Source organism: Aulonocara sp. 'chitande type north' Nkhata Bay, linkage group LG16 (genome assembly GCF_057382095.1).
Source record: "Aulonocara sp. 'chitande type north' Nkhata Bay isolate Kocher_YH1m ecotype deep benthic linkage group LG16, A_spYH_male_GT1.1, whole genome shotgun sequence".
Lineage (NCBI taxonomy): Eukaryota > Metazoa > Chordata > Actinopteri > Cichliformes > Cichlidae > Aulonocara > Aulonocara sp. 'chitande type north' Nkhata Bay.
Genome location: NC_141359.1, coordinates 38724787 through 38740019, shown reverse-complemented (window position 1 = coordinate 38740019; position 15233 = coordinate 38724787).

Genomic DNA, 15233 nt, shown 5'->3' with positions numbered 1-15233 from the left:
TCTCCTAAATATTCCTGGAGTGGTCTGACAGAGTGGCCATATGGCAGAGCACGGAGCTAAAAGCTCCAAAGACAGAGAGGGACAGCACAGACTCCAACAGGCGCCCACAGTGTGAAGGAATGGATTGTGTCCCCCTGTGACCAGTGGGCATGTCCACCACTCATTAGTTTCCCATGGAGAATTGATATTATTCTCAAATCTGCTCAGTTTGCCACAGAGCACAGCCCTGACCTCATGAATATGTGAATGACATGTGTTTGGGCAGAGAGGTAGGAGGAGGTTTTGGTGAAGCACTTGCAAATCTGATGTCAGTCTCTTAAAGGCACAATTGTACAGACTTGGGCATCACAAAAACAACTAAAATGGACCCTTAAATTCAATTTTACTGCCATGAATAAAGAATAAAGTACACGAGGTAAGAGATTTGTGTAACGGTGCAGTTGTGAAACAGAAAAAGAGACAAGAAAGCAAAACAGTGATGCTAGCTGCTTTGTGAGGCTCACTTGGCTTTCACGTGGTCCTCAGATGGTCCCGTTTCCTGAGTTGGGTAACAGCTTTTCAGACTTTGATTTGTTTGTGTGCTGTAAAGTCAAACTGTGGAAACAACACAAAGCATAAACACCTCTCTGATAAATGTTACTGCTAATAAAAGCTTTTCTGCATAACTTCACAGTCATGTGAAAAACTATGTGCTCCCTTACTGCTTCCATAGGAATAAAAGTGTCAGCCAGGTATCGCTAATCACTTGATTAGCTGATTATCAGCAAGTGTGACCACGTCTATGAAAGCAGAAGTCCTGGCGGTTTGCTAGTCTGGAGCAAATGGCAAATGTGAGAGACTGATGTAGTCCTACAGAAAATAATTCCTTCAGGATTCTGCTGCTAAATTTTCCTACTCAGTTGTATATAGTATTTGTATTTCTATTTTATTCTATTGTATATAGTATTTTTATTTTATTTTATTGCATTCCAGTGTTTTCTAATTTCTGCTACATAACTTTGCACTTTTGCTGTAACAAAACAAATTTCCCACCTGTGGGACTAATAAAGGTCATCTTATCTTATCTTAAATCACGGGGTGCACTTTTTCCACAGGACTGCAAAGATTTTTCACGATTGTACAACCTGATGCTATGATTTACCTGTTAACAAAAAAGTTTGTCATGTCTATTTGTACTGAAAAAAATAAAATAAAATAAAATAAATGTGAGCTAAAAATTTAATCTTTTCTGCCACTTTTCTTCTCGCATGACCTCGACAGCTTGGTAAACTGTGTGCTAAATTTTTGTTGACTTTCCAAAGATTTTCAGGAGAATTTTCATGTATTAGATATTACATGGTGTTTTAGCTAGATGGATGAAGTTTCATGCTAACAAGCTAACACTGTTTTGGTTTTTCAGGGAATATATAATCAATATTATTGTAAACACAGTACAAAGGTATTTGGTTTTTAACAGACATTACAGGGTAATGCAAACAAAAACTGGGTAAAAAGTTTAAGACCGTACAACCTCTTGGTTTAGCATATTAGCATATTAGCTATAACGAAAACAGCTAAAACTTAGGAGCCATTATATTTGCAGGTATTTGGTTAGAAAATAGTATTTGGACTAATGGACAGGTGCAATAAAGCCACTGGTCTTATACTTAGATCCTGATTGTATTTCGGGCAGATGTAAGAATCAGAGTTTTTAATCTATATCTGAAGCTAACTGACTAGCTGAGTTTATAGCAAAACCTGACTAAGATCTCTACTTGGTCCTCCTACACAGCCTCCAATACTCAAGCTTTACTTTTAGGTTTTGCTGCTGGTCTCTGTCACCTTTGCTTGTCTAACAGTGGGACCCACATTCTTAGAGTTTCCACAGCATTTCCAGCTGTTTCACTTCCGACAACTTCAGCTCCCGGGAAAAACAAAAAAGTGTTATTATTAGTGAAGGCAAACCGACTTAAACACTGATAACATCATTATTCCACCGCCTCTGCACTGCGCAGTTGACATCTATTTCATAATAAGTTAAAAGAGAAAACTTGCCTATTGTCTGTTTTACTCCGAACTTCAGTGAACATCTGTCTTAACTATTTATGATTCGATTTTGTGGAAAGATGAAACAAACGCGAGCGAGGCTAGATTCATTTTATTGACATAGATGCTGCGCTGTGTCTCATTGTAATAGTTTTTCTTTGATGCAATGTGTGCGATGCAGATTTTTCAAACACAGCCGGCGCCGTTACTTATTTCCACAGCAACAAATGATGCTCTATTATGCATGTATACATGTACGTGTATGCAATCGTAACAGCTTTGAATGTCACTGAAAATATACATCATTATGTCGGAGTACTGGAAACGTAGTGATTTCCCTTACATTGCCTTTTTTCTCTAATAAGATAATCATTTTTATTCATTCCACTGATTCTGCCCTATTCAGTGTGTTCCTCGCCATTACACACACACTGACTAAATTAAAAAGATTACTCACTTTTGACAATTTCAGTGTTCCTGTTTTACGGCTGGCCCATCACAGTCACAGTTCATGTAAATGAAAATGTCTGCAACCAACAGAAACCTTGTTTATCTTTGTGTTTTTGTTTTATTTTTCTTTATTGTGCTGCAACTAACAGCCGGCGCAGGCGACTGATGAAAGAAGCATCGTGACATGGGAGACTGAAACAGTGACGCAGCACAGTGCGAACATTTAAACTGCACTTTATCCCGATTATCATGGGGTCAGAGGGCTGTGGTTGCCCTGCAACACGTTATCTTGTGCATGATGTTCTCTACTGTCAATCAGAGCATCGGTATTTTAATTAATGCAAAACAATCCATCGCTCTCATGTTAAGACAAGGTTGCCCGTTCTTTAGAAAACAGAATAATTATTCAAAATGCACAGACTCCCAACATCAGCTCAGTTTGAAATCTTATTCAAGGGAGTGCATTTCTTCACCATGCCTATTGCCTTTGGTGAATCAAGTAACCCTGAAATCCCTGACTAGTGCTGTGCATGCATATTTGCATTTGTCAAATTTGTGTGTGTGCAGGCGTTGTTATGAGACTTGAAGGCTCGCACTAGTTTGAGGAACAAAGCGCTGAGTTTTAACTGGGGCAGCTGAACACAAAGACAAACGCATGACAAGGACAACAACACCGTGTTCAAAAAACAAGCAAACTCCACATTTCAACTTCCTGTTCTGTGCTGAACCATCAAAGCGCAGCGCTTCTATTTCGTGAGTAGAGACAGAGCGAAATGGCAATAAACCAAAGTTCAGACTGAATCATCCCACATCTGTCTGTAGCTCTCTCCAGCGATCTAATGAGTAATAGCCTCTGCTCTACTCTCTGCTGTTCTATGAAAGCCTCTGAGCTTTTTCAAATAACAGAAATGTTTTGCAAATATGTTGCCAGCGTGCATGTCTGCACAGTACGGATGATTGGTTCTTTGCTTTTCTGAACGATCTTCCATTTCCTGCCTCGACTTTGTGTTCCTCTCTTTCTCTCAAGGTCAGTGTTTCACAGAGCTGCAGGACCCTGAATACACTGTGCTTTCTCAGTCAACATATACTTTATGATCACCTGCCTAAAACTGTGTTGGTCCCACTTTTGCTGCCAAAACAGCCCTGACCCATTGAGGCATGGACTCCACTAGACCCTTGAAGCTGTGCTGTATCTGCACCAAGATGTTAACAACAGTCCACGGAGGTGAGGCCTCCATGGATCAGACCCACAGATGCCTGATTAGATTGAGATCTGGAGAATATGGAGGCCAAGTCAACTTCTCAAATCATTCCTGAACCATTTCTGATTTGTTGCAGGCTGCATTATCCTGCGGAAAGAGGCCACAGCCATCGGGGAGTTCTGTTTCCATGAAAGTATATATCCGGTCTGCAACAATGCTTAAGTAGATGGTATGTGTCAAAGTAACATCCCCACGTGGATGCAGCACCAGGTTTCCCAGCAGAACATCACCCAAACCATCACACTTCCTTTACCAGCTCGCATCCTGGTATCAGGTGTTCCCCCAGGTAAGCAACGGACCCACCCACCCGAACCCTGCCATCCACATGATGTAAAAGGAAGCGGGATTCATCAGACTAAGACTTCTTCAGACTTCTTCTGTGGTCCAGTTCTGATGCTCACGTATCTATAGTTGGTGCCTTTGGCGAAACACAACAGACTGTGACCCTCTGTGTATTCTGAGACCTTTCTACCAGGACCAGCATGAACTTTTTCAGCAATTTAAGCTGCAGCATCTCGTCTGTTGGATTGGACCATATGGGCCGGCTTTCGCTCATCAGTGAGTCTTGACGGCCCATGACCCTGTACACCGCACAATCTTGATATCGTCGTGTTGGTTTTGTTCCCACATCATCATAATAACTGTTGTTCCAGGTTCAACATTGCAAGTGACCAATCACATTGTTGTGACGTCATACTTTTGCGACTTCGGAAAAAAACGCCGTAAAAAAAATCTACTTAACTTGCGAGAAATCGCCTCTGTCCGCCGATCCAGCAATTTGAATTCTTTGCATTCCAGGATGCTGTTCTTTAATAAACGGTAAGCATTATACATATTGTCCTTGCAACATTCATAAATGAACAAATCACTTGGCTTGCAAAAGTATTACGTCACAACAATGTGATTGGTCACTTGCAATGTGCACCTGGAACAACATTTATTATGATGATGTGGGAACAACACCAACACGACGATATCAGATCATCCCTGTACACCATAGTTCATTCCTTGGACCACTTTTGATGGATGCTGACCCCTGCAGGGCAGGAACGCCCCAGAAGAGCTGCAAATCTGAAGGTGCTCTGCCCAAATCGTTGTCACAGTTTGGCCCTTTGTCAGACTCGTTCAAATTCTTACACTTTCCTATTTTTCTTGCTTCTAACATCAACTTTAAGGTGAAAATGTTCGCTCCTGTTCACAGTGCCACGAATAAAAGGTTACCAGTGCTTAGTGGTCAGACCAATGAAGATTCTCATCATTTCTGACGACAGACTGTAAAAAATGTTGAAACCTTTGGGTCTTAAAATTAAAGTCAGTCTGCACTGTTTAGAATGGCCTACAGGGGGCGCCTTCTCTGGTGGCAAAAAGACAACAACTCTCTCACTGTTGCACCTGTGGGCTTAGTTCTAGGTGGAAGTCTTATTGTTCATTATGTCCATTTTATAAATGAGGATCATTATAAAGTCAGAGCAGGATGAGTATCAAGGATATACGTACAGTAAGGTTCAACTACAGGAGAGTTTTCTTCTGAGGTCTGTTGTCTTCATTATTTATGCTGCATCTCTAATTTCTCTAAGCAGCCCATGTTCCAGAAAACAGATGTTTGAGAACCATTGCCTCCTGACCAGTCATTTCTCTGGGGATAGTGAGAGGCTCTGTTTTTATAGACCGTCTAAATCCTTTGGTTTTCCCTGACGATCATCAATAAGAGATACAGATTCTGAGCAGAGGGAAATTTATTCCCCAGTTTATGTTTTTCCTGCTGGCGGTAAGCAGTTTCAAAGCCATTTCAGCGTTCTGTAGGCATTTGTGTAGCAACATAATCCTGAGAAAAGTGAGCTGTTAGACCTCGTTGTCTGCTTGTTGACCTCATATTAGCAAAGCCTACTTACTGGCTCTCCACTTGCTCCCGAGAGCCCCTCCACCCAAGATGAATACATTAAAGTGACACATGATTGTCAGTGATTGTCAGATCTACCTCTGTCTTAATGATGGTGCATAAGAAGGACTGGTCAGTTGTGCTCTTTCACCAGCTCTCCTAACTTTGGCTGCACTTTATTAGGTACACCTTGCTCTTACACAGAGCTTCATTCCGTGTTTCATGTTTCATGTTGAGATGGAGCATCACACAGCTGCTGATGAGTTGTTGGCTGCACATCGACGATGCTAATCTCCGTTCCACTGCATCCCAATGGTGCTCTGCCGGACTGAGATCTGGTGACCTGGAGGACGTTTGAGTACAGTGAACTCATCGTCATGTCTGAGATGACTGGAGCTCTGTGATCAGATGAAACCAAAGAACATATCCCACCCACCAGCCTGAACCACTGATCCAAGGTAAGCCTGTCAAAAACCATAGGATCCCTGCCACATGATGATGAGATATTCATATTAAATTAAAAATTTGAAGCCATTTTAAACCAACTCAAGACAGAATTGAGCTTCTTTGGGTTAGGTGGTGTAGGTTAAGCTCCCTTCATGCTACGACGTTCATTCTCCTGTGCTTTATTTGAACTGCTGACGTTCTCTGAGCTCCGTCACTGAGCTGTTGCTGCACTTGAACCCTAAAGCCTTGTTTCTTCATTGGCATTATTTTTCTTTCAATATAAAACAGAGACAAACAAAACGAATACAGCATCATGCAGTCGTCTCAGCAGATGTTATCTCTATGGCACAGCCACACAGATGGAGAGAGACCCTGAGTGACAGAATTACAGTTCGCTAATTACCTTGAATAGAGGCCTGATACTCTATCCAGACAGCATGTGTGAGAGAGTGAGGAGGAGGAAGAAGAAGAGCGATGGAAATAGACATGAGTGAGTGATCATTATTTTCTGTTTGAATCGGTGGAATAATAACATCTTAAGTTAAGCAAATGTGACCGATGCTGTCACTGAAATATTTATGAGTGTGTGTTTGCGGCGTTTGCGTGGACAGTATGTGTGTCCGTGTGCATCGTTCCCTTCTGAGTTAGCTGACACTCTACAAAGGCTGCGGTTGCCTATCTCAATAATGGTTGTTATGGAAACGTTGTTTGGTGTGACAGATGCGTTTGTGGCAATTAGGATACGGCAAACCACAAGGGATGCTGACGGATTTGGAGGAAGTGCTGGCGAATAAATAGCCCAACAATATAAAGAATCAAAACACAATACAAACACATCACAATGGACTCGGTGGATGAACGCTTTCATCGAATGAAAAGGGGTTTGCTAAATGCCAACAAACTGGAATGAAGGCGTCAATCTGCAGTAGTATTCCACCTGATTAAAGACTTAAAGACTTAATTAAGGGTAAATATTATGAATCATATCATTACCAAGTACAATGAGCGACAAATTCAAGCATAAAAAAAGATTTATCTCCCGTCATTGTAATAACTTGGTGGCATTTAGCTGAGATGTGCAAATAAACATAAATAAAAAGGACTTTTTATTCAGTACTTTTGGACAACGCCTCCATCAAATAGCACGTGAATAAAAACAACAACTGGCAATTCATTTCAAAGTTTTTCTTACTGCTGCTTTTATCACTGAGTTAAACAAAAAGAGTCGGTAATTAATCTAATACACTAAAGAACAATACACTTTATGAATGGACAATCTGAAGTTTGGCTTAATTGTATTTTAAACAAGCAGACTTCAGTAAGATTGAAGATTTACAGCACGTAAAAGCTAAACTTTGAACGCTCTCTAAACTCGTTGACTGTGCATGATAGTCATAGTGTCATGACTGGACCAGGTGAAGCCGAGGCAGAGGCGGAGGCTGGACCAGGCGTGGGTGAAGACACGGAGGCTGGACCCACGCAGCTTCACCCACCCACTCTGTTCAAAGATGGTCGCTCACAGTGGACATAGATGTCTTCTTTCACTCCTCTTTCAAACCATCTGTCCTCTCTGTCCAAAATGTGAACATTGGCATCCCCAAAGAGTGACCTTTGACCTTTAGATGCTGAGTCTTGTCCCATCGAGGTGGCTCGTCTATGTTGTGCCATGCGTTTATGAAGTGGCTGTTTGGTCTCTCCGATGTAGAGGTCTGACCAGTGGGTGGGAGCACAGATGCTGCCTCCATCTTTTCTGCTCCCTGTGTTTCAGATCTGACCTGGCATGTTTCCCCATATTCAACCATGTTTGAGATGCTAACTGTTCCACTGTGAAAAGGCCAGTCACCCTGCACGACACACGTTTTCTATTTCAAAGGTAATAATTTAACACATATGAACACTAAACAGCGCTACAGTGTGAGTAAAATCTGATGATGTTAGCTGGGAGCACACGTTAGCGTGTCAGGCTGTGCTCATGCTAAATTCCTCCTGCTAGCACAAACTTGGCTGCTCGTTCCTCCTCTTCTCCTCAGGAAGCTAAGGCATTGTGGGTAACCGACACCATCGCACACTCTCATGTAGCTGTACAGCTCCAGGTAACATGTCGTTTCTCTCATTTTTAGTTAAAGGTTTGCTCCTCAGTTTGGCTTACAGTGGGTTTACTACCTTCCTGTTGTCTGACTGAGGTCATCTGTCCCTCATTACCTTCCCCCCTCTGTGTATATTTAGTGTCTTCCGTATAGCCCGAATCCCACTCGGGGTACCTGCACCGTGGCCACTGGAGCTGATCCACCACTCAAGCTAATAAGTGCTTTGAAAGCTTCAGAAGCTTCACAAGTTTCAGAAGCTAAAAATATGCAGGATGAAAAGCACAGAGCAAAGTGATGTGGTGCAGGCCCTCAGGTTGCTTTGAAGCCAGCAGAAGGATGGAATAAAATCAGAACGTGGCGTGGCGGAGCTGCACGCGGGCTCGTCTTTGTTGCATCATGGAGCCGTCCTCCTGTTTCTGCGCTTGCTCTCCTGGCTCCTGCTGCTCCCTGTTTGCTTTCTGTGTCGTTCTCTTTGGACTTTTCCTTATTTCACTGTAGATGACCTGCTTCCTTATTGCAGAACCTTTCTGTAACCATGTACATTTTTTAAATTTAACTCCTTATTTTCACTACCTGCCCTCCGGCTCCTGAGTGGGTCCACGTCAGAACTTTTCTGTGTGACAAATATTATAAAAAAGAAATTTTAAGTCGCCACAGTACCTGCAGTCAAAGTCTTTACATGTTTCCAGCACGCTGACACACACTTCAGCTTCAGCTTCAGGCCTTTTCTTACTGCCACCCTGTTGTGCATCCACATACATGTCTCAGTGAAGAAGAAAGTGTGGCATTAGCCCACAGAACAACGTATGGGTGGATTTGTAAGTCAGTAAAGGGCCCTGTATGTTTGTGTGTCTGTGTGTAGAGGCTGTGCATGGAGGGGGTGTCCCACCCTCATCTTTGCTTGTGAGTGACACCTGCTCCCAGTGTGCACAGGCGTAATGACAGCAACTAAGAGTGACGGGCGAGAGCACGCAGCCTGTTGTGTGTGTGTGTGCATGCAGATGACGCTGCAGACCCAGGTGTTTGTGCATGCGTGTGTGTGTTTGTGTGTCTTTGTGGTCTGGCTGATGGGTTGATGTGAGGTCCCGTTGGCATGTGGGATGATTGGCAGCACCCGTCTGGGCATTGTTGATAACACACAGGAGGGTGACTGCCACAGATGAGCTCTGTCAAGCTGTCTGCCCGTCAGCCACCCACACACAGACACACACACACCTACAACTCAATTTCTTTCTTTCACAATGACTCTTGTTTGTGTTTAACACACAGAATTCGTCTCTGCTCTCAAGCACACACTTGCCGTATAGGCCCAATATCCCCTCTATCCTGCCTCTGCGCGCACACACACACACAACCTGTCACAGCCCTGCCCATGGCCAGCCACTGAACCTGCTATACTGATAACAGCAGCCCTCTCCTCTGCAGGGTGAGGCTGTCTCATTCATATGCATCTTCTGATGTGTCGGGGAATCTCTGTCACTGTGTTTGTCACCGTGGATTGTTTCAAAAGACCGGGCTGACATTTGGAGAGAGAGATTTCACTACAGAGGTTCAGAGCTGCAGAGGGAAGCAGTGCTTGAGCTCAGCTGTGGACTCTGAGCCGCACTCAAACATGAACATTTCCAGGATTTACTCAGTAGAACTGAATGTCCAACACAGTCACATGGAGCATCAGCTGTTCTCTGACATGCACACACCTGCTTAGTATGAAGCTCAGATAATATCAGATTGCATCGTTGTGCATGCAGCACATCTAACTGCCTGACTCAGACCGTTTCGTGCATGTGAGAAAGAGCAAATGTGGAAAATATCCTGAATTAGAAATTTCCCAAGATATGGTGGGAAAATGACTCGCTGTAACGTCTCTTTACATAAAAACTGAACACAGTCCTCGGTGGTTAGCTGCGTTATTGCAGAGCTGGCTGGTCCTGGAGACAACCATGCACTGCATAGAAGATGGGCGACGCCATCATCCGTAGTTTAGGATGAAATCCTGGTATTGTGGCTGCCTCATGTTTGTTTTTCAGGATCAGACAGAAGCCACGCCCCTAACGCCATCATCCAAGCAGATGAGTTATAAAGAAACCCCCCAGACTTGACTTGCTTTTGGAACCGGCCCCAAGTGATCATTGAGTGAACTGCAGTTTTCAGCTTTACCTTCTGTTTTCAGGTCCAGGGAACGCTGCTCGGTTACAGCCTGGGCCAGAACAAGACCCTCCTGTGTGGAGCTTGAAGATTTTCCATGTGCCTGCAAGAGTTTCCTCTGGGACTTCTCCCACCGTCAGACACTCGCAGGGTTAATTCTCCCGTCACTCTGCCCTCGTGGCTTACAACTAGAGCTGGTCCCTGGGTGCTTCACCGTGGTTGCTCACTGCTCCTAATGTCTCAGATGGATTAAAAGCAGCGAATGAGTTTCTTTAGAGGAAAATACAGGGTATCTTTAAGCAGAACAGCATTGTTCTGGAGGGTCTCACTATTACACTGAGCAGGTTTATTATTATTATGCCCAACCTTTGTCCCTAATCAGGCTACAAACACAATATAGACTTAAAAAAAAGTTAAATCAATAAATCACTTTAACACATTGATAATCTGGTTACAGTGCAGTGAGTTCTTACATCAGGTCCATCAGCAGGAGGCTGCGTCCCACCAAGTCTGATCAGGAACAACAATAAAGACCCGAGTTTTACTAAAATGATGCTGTTATTGGCATCTACCACCACACCAAATTTGAAACTGTGGACAATGGACTGCTAACAGACAAACAGAACCGACTGCAAACTGCTAATAATAATAATTAGAAACAATAATATATAGTTAGTTATATATGTTCAAGACACAGGCTGGCTTTAAGACAGCATGTGACAAGGGGCCACTCGGCTCAAAGTTCACGGTGGTCAGACGAGCAGGCGGTACAGCGAGAGTCACAGAGGAGGAAGATCTCAGAGCGGTGATGTGCAGAAGGTCAGAGAGAGGTGGAGGTGTGACATTATGGGCTCTTCCACCCAGGATCTGACTAAGGCACAGAGTCTGTGTCAGGTTTGAGCTCGTGGACTCGGGAATCAGACTCAACAAGCCGACAGCAGTTTTACAGCATTTATTAAAAAGTAGGCACGAGTTAGCGGAGAGCAGGGAGGTGCCTCGAGAGAGCGATCTGTCAGCAGGAACACAACCCGAGGCACTGAAAGGGAAGAGAGATGGAGTTCAAAATTCAACAGGATCCTGCAAAACGTATGCTCAGTTTCAGCTGCCTTAGTCTTTCTGTCTCTCGTACAGCTGCTGGAGGGGTAAACGGCGGGCAGGTTGGTGAGTGGCGGTGAAGAGCGGGCAGGCAGGCAACTGGATTATTGATAATTAATTTCCTGTGAAGGGGATGATATCAGCTGGCAGTGTTTGCAAAATTACTGAGGAAAACAGGGACTTCAAACAGGGAAATGGGAAGCAGGCGGGAACAAGCACACAAAAAGCACCATGAACAGGGATCAAAGAGGGACTGATTCCCACCATATTAGCCTGAACAATCTGGAAGGAACGGCAGCAGCATCCAGCCTTTAGATACTATGAACTTACCGAACCAACACAGAGCAGGTGCGAGAACGGCAGCCCAAACAGGAAGAGACATTCCCACAGGAAAGACGGGAAAAAACCACTGGAATAGTCGTCAGACGTCTTTAAACACCTCACTGTGCATCAATAAACTCAGGAGAGGTCATCACATGTCGGCTTTATGGAGGAAAGAGTTCATACGTCATTCTCGACTTACCCCGTTCACAAAGTTGGGTGTCTGTGCCGCTCACCTGGCTGCCCGACAGCGTGACAATAACACCCCATCGGCCTTCTCTTACAGCTGAGGGGTAAAACGTGGACATTTAGGAAGAACGAGTGCACCGCAAGTCGAGCTCCGATCAGGTGTTTGCCTTCCTGGAAGCGGTGTAGCAGAAACCTGAAACGATCCAAGCGCACAGACACGACACACGGTGCGTGTCTACAAACACACACTGATATCCAGCCTGCTGGACTCGAGCAGACACAACACAATACTCAACACATGACAGATAAATAATAAGCTTTTCCTAAAGAGAGACAAACTGCTGACATGAATATTGCCAATTAAAATGACTGTCCGTGTGTGTGTCCTTTCTTGTGTGAATAATGAGGCTTTTTACTGACTCTGGCACATCACTATCTCACCTGGCACACACACACACACACACACACACTTGCTGGCACAATGCAACCCTCTAGGGATCAATTACTGCTCACTCACGTCTTTTTCATTTCAGAGCTTTAACTATGAATACCTTTCTACACTGACCAGACATGTACAAACTCTGTGACACACACACACACACACACACACACACACACACACACACACACACACACACACACACACACACACCAAGGATGTAAACCTGTTCCGATATCGGAGATGTGTAAGCTTATTATCAAAACGCTCCGACACAGGAATCCGTCTCCTGCAAACACGCTTGCCAGAAAAAACAAAACACGGGTCTTTATTGTTTTGATGGACTGAGTCTCGTTTGTGTCTGTGTAACAGAGACACTCTGGCTTTTCCCTGTCGTGGAGATTAACTGTTGAATTTCCCCGACATCTGGATGCCAATCAAACATGTACGCAAACACACACAGTCAAAAGCAGCACTATCTTTAGTTCTCCCTTTCTCCACCCGTCCAGATGCTCCACCATTTGCTCATCTTTGCGGCGGGGATTTTTCCCCCGCCAAGGTCAGTTTATTCTGCAGAAACAGGAAACTTCATCAGGATCTGACAATCACAAGAAAGAACGCCACGCAGACAGATGTGGGGCCAGGAATAGAGGACATTTCATCAGCATCTGGATTGCACCAAGCAAATGAAAGTATGTTTTAATTTGCAAAACAAATAAAGCCTGTGAGGTGCAGGTCTGATTAGAAACATTTGATTTTACATCTCTGAAAAACATCCTTTTTTCTCTCAAACTCTATGGACACAACTCAGGTTTGCTTGGAGAGGAAGTTTAAATGAAGTGGTGGAGAGCTGCCACTCCATCCATGAATCCATAAACTTTTTCCTGTTTCTCTTTGAGCCGCACCATTGAAAACACTGTTGTGAAATCTTACCTGGATCTTACTGTGACATGTAACAGACAGCAGAAACATTGCTACGGACCTTGCACAACCACCCATCGATGGCTGAGCTGCTGGCCTCCCTGTCTCGTGACACAAGACGTTGCAAAAACTTTTATGGATTAGCTTGAAAGAAGATGGCAAAAAGCAGGGGGCTCATCAGCATGTGCAGATGAGGACAGAGTTATTAGCCCCCCTGTGAAGATTCAATTTCAAATTTCATAAAAAGTATTTCCCAAGTGTCGTTAAACAGTCGGAATTTTTGTTACAGCTTTCCCCCAAATCCTGGTTTTATTTTGGATGCTTACATAATTTTACTTTACACACAGAAACAAAATTATTTCACAAAAACTTCAGGGCTCAAAATTATTAGTCGACTGATGCTAACAGCTGCAGTCGACTGCTGTAGTTTCCAACACGTCTCGCATGCGTCTCCTGAGGAATCCCGGCTCAGACTTCTTCGGAGAATCTCGCGCTCCTCCAGATTTGATGGTTTCCAGCATGGACCTTGGTCTTCAGTTCACTTCAGATTTTGAGTGGGATTCTAGTCAGGACGTTACCGACTCTGTAGCAGGAGAGTCGGTCACTTTGGTTTCTTGAGGTCGTTGTCATGTTGCAAGGCAACGCGATGACCCCGACTCTGATTTTTCTGTTGACTGCTTGAGGTTTTCTTTTAAAATCTTCACGTCTTCTTTCCACCTCGTCGGGATTCCGACGTCCAGACACATAATACTGCCACCACCGTGCTTCACCGTGGGGACGGTGGCTTTGGGCTGTATGCCTCGCCCTTCTTTCTCCAAACATACGCATCATTTCTGTGGCCAAAGAGCTCTGGTTTCATGTCATCTGCTTCCAGTCTGCATCATCTTTCTCCAGGTTGTCCTCAGCATGCTACAGGCTGGCTTGAAGGTGTCTCTTCTGCAGAAGTGGAGTTTTTCTTGGTCTGCAGCCTCGTAGTCCAGTCTGTGCAGCGTTCTAGTGTTGGGCTTCTTTGAGTGATTGGCAGTTGTTTGGGGTTGTTGGGGTCCAGGTTTCTTTCCAGTTTTTGAAATCTTTTGCTCCGACCTGTGCCAGGCTTGTTTTGCACTGTGTGACTGATGAGTCTTCTCACTCCAGTTCTTGACACTTGGAAACTCTGTGATAACTTGTACATCCATCTCCTGCTTTGTGAGCATCAACAGTTCTTCTTCTCAAGTCTTTTTTTAAACATTTTTAACAAAGGAACAATAGCTTAAGACAAAGGCTTACAAAATAACAGGACAGGCTGTAAATGACAGGAGAGACAGTTGGTTAATGAGATGCAGTCAAAAGAAAAGGAAAAGGGACAAACATTATCCTGATATACATGTTAATCTGCGCACATACAAACACAAACATAATTCTTTTGTGTACAAATAAAAATAATATGAAATGTTGAAAATCTCGTCCTCTGTGAAGATTTTGACAAATACAGTTTCATAAATTTGTCCAACATTGGTTTACAAGTGTCTGAGAAATACCCGTGATGGCGAGTTTCTCTTGGTTTTCATTTCTTTCGGCGCGTCAGCCACTGCCGACGTTTTTGTCGCCATGACTCGTGATGCTCGATCTAAAACTCATATTTTTTTGACATGAGTCAGATATTCGTATCAAGCTTAAGATTTGAACAGATGTTGTTGCTCCGTCTTCAAACTGTCATCAGAAAACTAACATATATAAAAATCCAAAGTAGCTTCCACAAAGTGTTGATATTAAAAGAAAAAAGTGACAGGTCACATTTTGGAGCCTCTTTCTGTCACAAATCACTTCCTCTTTCTAGCACCTCTTCTTGTGGAAGTGAATAACAAATAACTTACTATAACAAACACCTGACATTTTACTTTTTTGGTTATTTTTTGTGAAGAACTATGCAGTTATGTCCTCTAAACCTGGCTCTAACACATCCTTATCAGACCAAAACCCAAACTCTAAACAAG